General features: G+C 39.9%; 1 long non-coding RNA gene across 1 annotated transcript in view; it reads left to right on the top strand.

Moving 5' to 3' along the window:
- The first annotated feature begins 1155 nt into the window (after positions 1-1155).
- Positions 1156-9839, top strand: part of LOC116087869 — a 40683-nt gene continuing 31999 nt past the window's right edge. Inside the window, exons 1-3 of the long non-coding RNA XR_004117664.1 lie at positions 1156-1467; positions 5031-5085; positions 7904-8084. This is a non-coding gene — a long non-coding RNA (uncharacterized LOC116087869). The remainder of the gene's footprint in view (positions 1468-5030; positions 5086-7903; positions 8085-9839) is intronic.

Here is a 9839-nt window from a genome sequence, read left to right as displayed (position 1 = left end):
CAATAATAGTCAGTAGGTTAGATGTGTCCTGTGAGTTCTAGTTTGCCTTTATTAACCACTGCTCTAGAGGACAGAACTGAAACTATGGGGTCAAAATGGGAATATTTGGCTCCAGTAGAAAAGGGATAACCAGAGTTATAGGAAAATGGGATTTGTTTCCTAGGAAGTGACAACCACTACCTTAAAAAAAAAGATAGAAAAGATATTCAAAAGGTACCGATTAGGGATGTCATAGGAAGACTCTAAGACATGATCAGCGATTTGTTTTCCTCTTTAAAGTCTATAGGATGGCCTTCATGTCAAAATGTTTCCTCTTCTATGTATCCATCATTTCTCACCCACTCACTTTTATGTTTATATTTGCTAGGTTTTTGTACAAGGTCCACTCCTCCTTGACTGGCATGTGTTGATAATTGCCTCAACCTGTTCCTAATTTTTCATGCATCTTATTTTCTATTCAGAAACTAAGGGGTTAATGTCAAAAGGGCAAGGTTCGCTGGGCAGCTGCTGCACTGTTGCCTAGCAACCCTGAGGGACAGCTCAGAATTTCTGCAGAATCTTTTGTGGAAAGATGGTCAGATCCGACCATCAGGGAGGAGTTAAAGAGCAAAAGAGATAATGTATGTTAAACCCATGATAAATCAAGAAACAGGATTCAGGATTTGATTCTGTCTCATAGAATGTTGGATCTTCCTTTATGTCACTAGGGGGAAATTAAATTTGCTTGAAGAGATTTCAGGTCGTTCCTGCTCCCCTCCTTTCCCCCAGTGGTTTGGTCCTGCTTCTCAGAACTGCATCCTTTCCCCTAAACCTCTTGAGTGGCCTGCTTCTGTCTCACAGACTATTAGGCCCTTTATGCTTTTTTTTTTCCCTGTAGTTATCTAGCTAATAACCTCGTGTGGTTTGATTGTGTCTTACACTAAAGCATCCCCACTCAGTTCCCTGTTCACCGCAGTGGTTTGCTCCTATCTGCTGAGCATCAGCATCTTTCCCCTCCTGTCTCACACAAATGATTAGATACTGCGTCACTGAGCATCAGGCTTTTAGCCCCTCCCCCGGGGTCCATAGTGGTTTGATCCTACCTCATGGACTATTAGGTTTTTTCTGATTCCCCCTCTAGCATCACCATTACTAATGGTATGGTCCTTAGCATCAGGTCCTTTTTGTCCCCCACTGGTCTTCTGAGCAGAACTGACGCAGCTTCATCTCATTCCTGAGGTATCCTGAGCCCCTCAGTGCCATACTCCTGCGTGAGTGCTGTGAACTGGAGCAAATGGGTTGAAAATGGCCAGAAGTTGCTCTTGGTCACTTTAGATCTTTTATGACAAAGGAAAAAAATTCAATTTCTGACCAGTTTAAATCCATTTGAGCTAGTTTAGGCTAATTATGCAGAGCTGGAGCCTGAGGTCGGTAAATCCAGGAAGATGGCTGAATACTATGCTGACTCAAGCCCAGACAAGGAGCCAGGTATTTATAAAAGTTGAAAGTAATCTGAGAGAATGAAAAAAGTCTGATTTAAGGAAACAGGAGACTATAGGAAGTAGGGTTGGTAGAGGGAAGGCTCAGAAGAGGTTGGTGCAACCAGAAACAATTTTTTTAGAGGTTGAGAGGTCATTTCTAGGGAGCAATGCAGGGTTGGGGGCTCTAAATTCAAGTGTCTAGGAGGCAGCCTGGATGCTGACATCATCTGGTAGGCTGGAGCTGAGACTGGGTGGATTGTGGCGCAGTGATGCTGTCTGACTCTGCAGGCCTGCTCCTAGGCCATTCTTTATATGTGTCTCACCTCAGGCTATTTGATAGTTCCAAGCATACAAATGGCCACCTTTTCACCCCTTTAACCGAGCTGGTCATTTAAATTAGGAGGGAGTGAGCAATTTTGAAGAAATAGCAAATTACAATAGGTAAGACAAGTATGCATGAATTGAGTTGATTAGAATTGAGTTGGGGCACTCACTTTCTAATTTCTGTATCAGGAGGGTAGTTGGGGAAGTGGCAGGTTGAGAATAGTACCTCTTTTCTCATCTCTGGCATGGGTTATCCTCAGGGCTGTAGGTTGATGTAGAAACTAGCCCATGTAGTCTGGATTTCTGTCATGTGCTTGTGTCCCTGTCCTTTGTGGGGACTACAGTGGAAGGGTTGGGGCTGAGACATGGAGGATGAAAACAATGACATTTTCACAGACTGCAGCATTTCTGATGCAGTGGGACAGTGGGCAGGCCCGATGATTTGATGACGACTGATGTACTGCTGCAAGATGGAGGGTGGGGTTGGAGCTGGCTGGCGCAGCTGCCAGAGGGGTGCATTCTGGCTCCCTTCTTGTAAGCAGAAAAAGAAAGCTCTCCTAGAATGATCTAGAAACTTGGCTGCCTGGGAGGGAAGTTGATCTTTAATGTAAATATATATTTGGAGAATTTGTTAGGATTCTGTATGTTTAGGAAGATTGCTTCAGTTAGCCACTGCCCATTTCTCCAAAGGGAGGATGGCGGCCATTTTGCTGAAGGTAGCTGAATGGCCTTCTCAGGATTGAGATGGAAAAATTAGAAGGTTTAGAGTCAGATAACCCAGGCTTTGAGTGTCATTTCTGCTATTTGCTATGTGAACTTTGAGTAAATTAACCTCCTAAGACTTGTTATGATATTTTATAGTTTTCCTTAAGAGATAGGAACCTTAGAGTTTCATGCTTTTGGAGGCAAAGTAGCTGACATTCAACCTTTTTGTTTTTATTGATCTGGATTTTGTGGCAGAGATTATTTTTGCGTATTTATATGTGCATATATAGCTTAGCTTGATACAGACAATTTCTTCCTAAATTATTTTTAGCAATGCTTTTCCAAAAATAAAACCACTGGACTTTTTTGAGGATCAAAGGGAAAATTATTTACTGGAGATTTTTTCAAACTATAAAGCATATATGCGAATATTTGCTTCTTTTTATAATAACTTGTTGATTATTACCCAAGACATACTGGAAAAATCCAGTGTAAAATGTCTTCTGGTGTTACACACTCACAGATTTCTTGGATTCCAGATTCACTTCTTCCTTGACTTCACCCTGGACCTGTGGTGACTGGAGGCTTTGTGATATGGTACGCAGCATCATAAGCTATGGGGGCCAAAGATAAGAGAGACAGGAATGGGGGAGCTGGGGGTCGTGTCAGAGATGTGGGTGTGACTGGGATGGGGTATCACAATCTGCCCTTTAGCCATAAAAATCTGGGAAACTATCTGATTTCAAGACCAGCTTTGGTCACCTTGCCTGATTCTGTTACTGGCCCTATAAAAAGCGGGATCTGGTAAAGGATCATCTGGAAGGGCAGTGATGTGGGCTGTTGAGAATGTGGCTGCCCTGATGCTGCCATTCTTGCCTGAGGGGCAGGACGGGAGGAATAGCAGAGCTTCAGTTTGAAAAAAAAAATCAATGTAGTGTAGTGTTAGCCACAATATTCCCACTGGAGAATTGCGTTATGTAGTTGGAATTGGGAGGCAGAAAATGTGGCCTTTTTTGATGAGATCAATTAATGAATTGATGGTTACAACATGTCTGTAAGATGAGAAGAGCATGGCGAAGCTTTTTGTTGCGGTGCTCTGGGAACAAGATGGAGGACCTGTGAGTCAGCATTGCTCTTCTAGTTAGATATGAATAGGTCTTTTTTTTTTTTAAAGTAATCTTTTATTGAGTATTTACTATGTGCCCAACATGTTGGATGATTTACACACGTTACTTATTTTCTTACCACCCATGTATGTGAAGAAACCATTCACAAAGGGTGTCAGTTATGGTTTGTATTTTCCCTGGAGTAAGAATTCTCACTCAGTATGGAGGAGGAGGACCCATTCTCTTTGGGATTAACAGAAGCACATGGAGAAAGGCCTTTCCCCTAGTTCAGCTTTTTTTTTTCAGAAGGCCTGCCCCTCCCTGGGACTCTAAAATGCTGTGTGAGCTATTGCAATGATTGAAACGAGTGGGTGCAAGGTTTCAGGCACAGCAAGCTAGGGCAAATGTCGAACATCACCATTAGAAAGAGAGATCCTTGACAGTCCACTATAGTGCTCTACCTGGCTCTGGCTTGGTTTCTCCATTTTAGTTCGTGTCTTGGGGGGAGCTATAGAATAGCACTCCTGAGGTGGGAAGACAGAACTAGGAATCTATGAAGAATTTACTAGACCACAAAGATAATCCAACAATAACAACATAAATTTGATAAGAGCAAGAGTGATATTTTGTGCTTGGTTTATAAAACAGACAAAATTCTTTTAAAAAATTTACAATTGTAAAGGATGAATCCATGTTTAAGGAGGAAAAGTCAATGTAAACTCAGGTTATATTAATGATGGTGTAGGCTCTAAAATTGCAGGAGTCAGTTGATGTTTTATTCTGACTAGCATTTGTAGAGCCAAACCTCAAGTACTGGACTTGGTTATATTGTCTTTAAAAAGAGAAGAAGACAAAATGAAGATGAAGAAAAGGGGCATAGAGGGTGAATAGGACAGGATTGTTGTCTTCTGACATCTTTAGACTTGTCAAGACAAAGAAGGTTATATCTGTACAATTTGACCTCCAAGAGGCAGAATGAGAGTGATAGGTGACAGTTACTACAGAGCTAACTGGAGACGCACAGTCAGAGGGAACTTGCTCCAGCTAGAAGGAAGCACAAGCCGCCTGATTTGTTCTAGTGAGTCCTCTGATGCAGCCTTAGTTCTTTGAGTATTCTTTGGCTGGTGCATGGCATGGCATTGGCTGGCCTGGCTCAGCCAAAGATGTGAATTTCCATAATGGGCAAATTATGCATTACTAATCATTTTTAACATGTTACTCAGGTTGGCCTTAGACTTGCTTTGTAGCCAAGGATGACCTTGAACTTCTTCTGATCCTCCTGCCTCTGCTGTTAAGTGATGACCTGTTCCACCAACTAATTGGTTTATTTGGTGCTGGGGATTGAATTGTGGACTTGGTGCATGTGAAGGAAGCACTCTACAAGCTGAACAACATCCATAGCCTTGTATGTTAACTCCCTTCCTTCTTTTCACAGATGAAAAGCCTGAGGCTCCAAGAGCTTCTGTGACTTGTCCAAGGCCATGCAGCTAGTAAGTAACCTGAGGTGGGTGATGTGTCAGACTCTTGGGTGCTGAGAGAGGTACTGCACGTGCCTCAGGGTTTTCATTCTTACCTGATCAATTCTCCAGTTGAGTAACATGCTGATATTGCCAGAGGCACATCAGGACTGTGAACAAGTACGTCATGTTGGGCTGGGTGCCTGGAGTTGATGAGAGTATTGTGAAGATATATGATCATCCTGTAGCCCAGCAGGTCCTGGAGGATGAGGTTGGAACACAGCTGAGCTATTACACAGCCAAATGGCATGAGCACTTATTCATAATGTCTGTACCTCCCCCAGAACATTGTCCTCTATAGACACTTGGAAGGGCACATCTATAAAAAGACATTGAGACCTCCCCATTAAAGATCATAAAACTGTGGTCAAGAGAGGGATAGGGACCTCTCCAAGTTTTTCTACCTTTTGTCCCTGATTGTGCCAGAAATTAATTTTTAAATATAATCTAGAAAATTCAGTCTTTAAGCATATTTGTTTTTGAGGCAAGACCGACTCCCCTGTGAACCTTGTTACAAGATAAGGTCTGTAGGGTAGCATTTTCATTTCTTCCTGATTATTATATAAGCTAGCATCATAGAAACATAATGATACTATATTTCAGAGTAAGTCAGATTGAGACTAATTCCCTCTGAAGCCCAGATGGAAATCCACTAAGATTTTCCTGGGCCCCAAGTTCTTTACTTGTAAAATTAGGACTAACAATTTGATTCTATTCCTGTGGAGTTAGAAGTGACTGGGGAAGTCTGGATAGAGGGAATAAGAGAAAGTCTGAAGCTCAGAGAGTATCTGCTTCTAGATTAACAGATATAATAATTACTAGTCAGGGGGACAATACAGAAAGCCTCATGAGGCCTACACATGGCCTCACCTAAGCAGAAGAATCTCTTCCACAAGATAGCTGTTCATCCCCCTTTTTTCAGATCTTTGGCTTGATAGCTCTAGATATTAACCTCTAGACTTAATATGTTTGATAATTTTGCATTGGCCTTGGATTCCAGCTTCCTTAATAGTTCATTGGTCCTTTTGAGGACACAGAGTATTTTGTCTTGGTATAAGGTACTCTAAATCTAAACCCAGTACTTCTGAAATGGGATGGTGTAAGGGAAAACCAGCATCTCCTTCATTCCAGACACTGTTCTTTCATTGGTGTATCCTAAGGCTCCAATAGTTTATTTTTGTTTTGTGGCTCAACACCGCCTTACATATATGTGTATATGTGTTAGAGCTAAATTCCCTGACTTTAGCAGCACACCGTAGTATCTTCCTGAGTCATTATGATATGCTGTGGTGGTAATACTCATGAACTTCACTTTGAAATCTTTTTTTTTAAAGGCCAATTCTGAGCCAATTTTTATGTCCTTTATTGTAAAGAAGGTTAAAATAAAAGCCCTGCCCCCATATGAGTCTTGGTTTCGCTATGTAGCTCAGATTGTCCTTAAACTTGTTATATAACCCAGGCTGGCCTCTAACTTGTAATAATTCTGCCTCAGCCTACTGGGTTCTGGGATTACAAGTGTGTGGCAACATACTTGGTGTTCAATTTAGATTTACATACACTATTTTTTCTTCAGAACTGTGTATCAAACCAAAGGCTCTGTGTTTTCTATACAAGTGCTACCACTGAGCCACATCTTCACTTCTCTTTATTTTGGTTTTGAGAGAGGGTCTCATTAAGTTACCTAGTTGGTCCTGGAATAAACATAGCCTAGGTTTGTGTCAATGTATGTAGAGTATTTACACCCTACTTTATACCCATAATCAGGAAGAAATGACTTTATACCCCTTGTCTATTGATATTTAGCACATTAGGACTGAAAACAGAATTTAAAAATCTACTAATTCAAGGACTGTTGCAATAAATTCAAAACAGTTCACAAAAACTTATTTTGAATGAAACAATGTTTTCCAAATAAAACATTTATGATTTGTGGTCTTTCATTTATTTGGTAACTGTCTTTAGTGTCTTCCTCATTCACTCTTTTGCCATATCACATAGAGGTGGCCTTTGGAAACCTCATTTGGGGAAGGAGGGAGAGTGAATAAGTATGCAATTTCTTTTTCTTTTATAAGATTTATTTTTAAGTGTGTGTGTGTGTGTGTGTGTCTGTCTGTTAGTCTGTCTGTCTATGCATCTGTATCTATGTATAAGTTTGTATAACTGAGTGCCAAAGAGAGTATTGGATCTCCTGGACCCTGAGTTCCAGGCAGTTGTGAGGTGCCTAATGTGGGTGATAGGACCTGAACTCAAGTCCTTTGCAAGAGTCTTACTCTCTGAACCATCTCTCCAGTCCTATCACACAGATTCTTAGGATTAGGTAATTTTGACTTCATGTGTTCTCTCTCTGGCAGGGTTTTGGGACCCTCAGAGGTCCTTGGGCAATACAAGGTTTTCTAAAATAAGTTATGCTGCATGAGACAAGGATGTACTTTCACATGGACCATTTTCTCATTGAAGTAAACCCCACTTTTACACAAAAGGGCAAATACTGTAGGACCCTACACTATGGGTTTCCTAGAATAAAGACATTCAGGAGACAGAGTCGGATAGTGATTAATGCTAGAGAGGAAGAAGGGAGGATTAGAATTCCGTGTAATGGGTATAAAGTTTCAGTTTGGGAAGCTGACAGAGCTCAGGGGATGAATAGCTACAGGCAGTGGGAGTGTGGTAAATGCCACTGAATTGTATAATTTAAAAATATTGAGTGGTAAACCTCATGTTCTATATAGTTTACTATGATTTAAAACATGCAGATTCCAGATAGCCAGCTATCCATGTTCTGATTCAACAGGTTCACAGTGAGGCACAGAATCAGTTGTAGAAGCACTTCAGGGAATTCGGATACTGTTTTGTGGCCTGGCGAGATCAGAGCCCTTACTATATTAGTCCCTGCCAGTCATCAGCCTCTGGTTTTCCTGTTATCCTGCTGCTCCCTAGAATGCAGCTACTGAGTGGCCTAAGAGCCAGCAAAGGTAAGGCCATTCTTCCTTGTTTTCTATTTTCTGGAAATTGCTTGTACATTTCAGAACTGGTCTACCTGCATTTGAAGGAGCCTGCACCAGGAGCTGGAAGGACACAGTACTCATGCTGGGGTCATTATGACTTGAGTTTGGTACCTATCCAAATGATTTCACACTATCCATCAAATAAAGTTTCAGGTCCATTATTAAACAGAATATTTAGAATACTAAAACACATACACACATATATCAAAATGTAGGTGACTACATTATTTCAGCTTTGTATGAACTAAATTTATAAAATAACAAAAGGGGAGAGTTACATGTTTGCCTAATTAAAAATGTAAAGCTCTATAAAAACATGAATGACACTAAATCTAAGTGGTCATCTGGGCACTCAGACAATAATATAATAAGTTGTATTCTGTCCTTGCATGATTTGCATATTTGTAAAATTTTTGTTTGGTGCAACTGAGTTATAGATAAACCCAAGATAAATTCTGTTATTTGTGTGGTCATATTTGGATAAATACAGTGACTGAACACACATGGTGTAAGATTTTAGCAGAAGTCCAGTTATAGCTTTTTGTTTTAAATCTTACACTGTCAATAAAGTTCTCTGCATGGTGTGTTAAGTGCCACAATCCATATATATATGTATGGATTTATAATATATAATATGTAATATTATATATTATAATTATGTATATATATTATAATTTCACTGTTCAAAACACTCCCCAAACATAGTTCTGTTGCGTACTTCTAAGCTTAAGGCTGAGAGAGACCTTACAGATACTGTGGGTGTCACATGAGCTTCAGCCATGTGTGACAGTGCTGCTAGCAGTAATTTTGTTAATGAATCAGATTTATATAATGGGTCAGTATTCGCCAGAATAGTGTTTGCCATGATTGTTATCAAAGTTATCAATTGTGAATAACAAGAAGCATGATTGCTATCAAACATGCTGATTACATAAACTACATGTCAATTTATGAGGGAAACAATGTGTTCTTCATTTAAAAAGCAAGCTAAAGCAATACATAGGTTAAATGACTGTACAGGGACAAACAAATCATGCATGTTAACATTATTGGACAACTCTTCCATTTACTAATAATAAAGGAATTCAAGTTGGAGTAATAATGACAGGTCAGTGTTGTTGCCTATCATATTTGAAAAGATTTATGAACTTGCTGGCCACGGTTCAATGATCTTATCATTCTTTTGTGTACTACCAGTGGATTAAGTCAGCACGACATTATAGGAAGTGGCTTGGTAGCCTCTACAAAAACTTGTACAAATTTTAGTACATCATGACTGAGAAATTGAACTTCAAAGTATGTCTTCTGAGAAACAAATGTTCAGCTACATATTTATACACCTTTAGTATAATGTTACTTGTTAAAACAAAAATAAAAAAATAAGGAGTCTTTTAAGAGGGAGAACAGATGTATTGTGGCTAGAAATAGGACAAAAGCCTTATAGAATCCTTAAATTATTCTCAAAGAACAGTTGATGACATGAAAACATTTTAACTTCATTGAAATAAAGCAGATGACATATAAGTTAAAAATTACTTACATCATATACACTGAAGTAGGTCAAGTTGAAAATAAATCAGTATCAGGGTGAAACCCATTAGGTGTAATCCAGTACAAACATGTTGAGGGAACCTCCTAACCTGCTTCTCAGTGGCCACCCATCTCATGTAGTTGGGCATGCTTTAGGAGGTGGGATAATGAATTAGTATGGGCAATGGAGTC

This window comes from Mastomys coucha, chromosome X, assembly GCF_008632895.1.
Source record: "Mastomys coucha isolate ucsf_1 chromosome X, UCSF_Mcou_1, whole genome shotgun sequence".
Taxonomy (NCBI): domain Eukaryota; kingdom Metazoa; phylum Chordata; class Mammalia; order Rodentia; family Muridae; genus Mastomys; species Mastomys coucha.
This window is presented reverse-complemented; position numbering and strand designations above follow the sequence as displayed.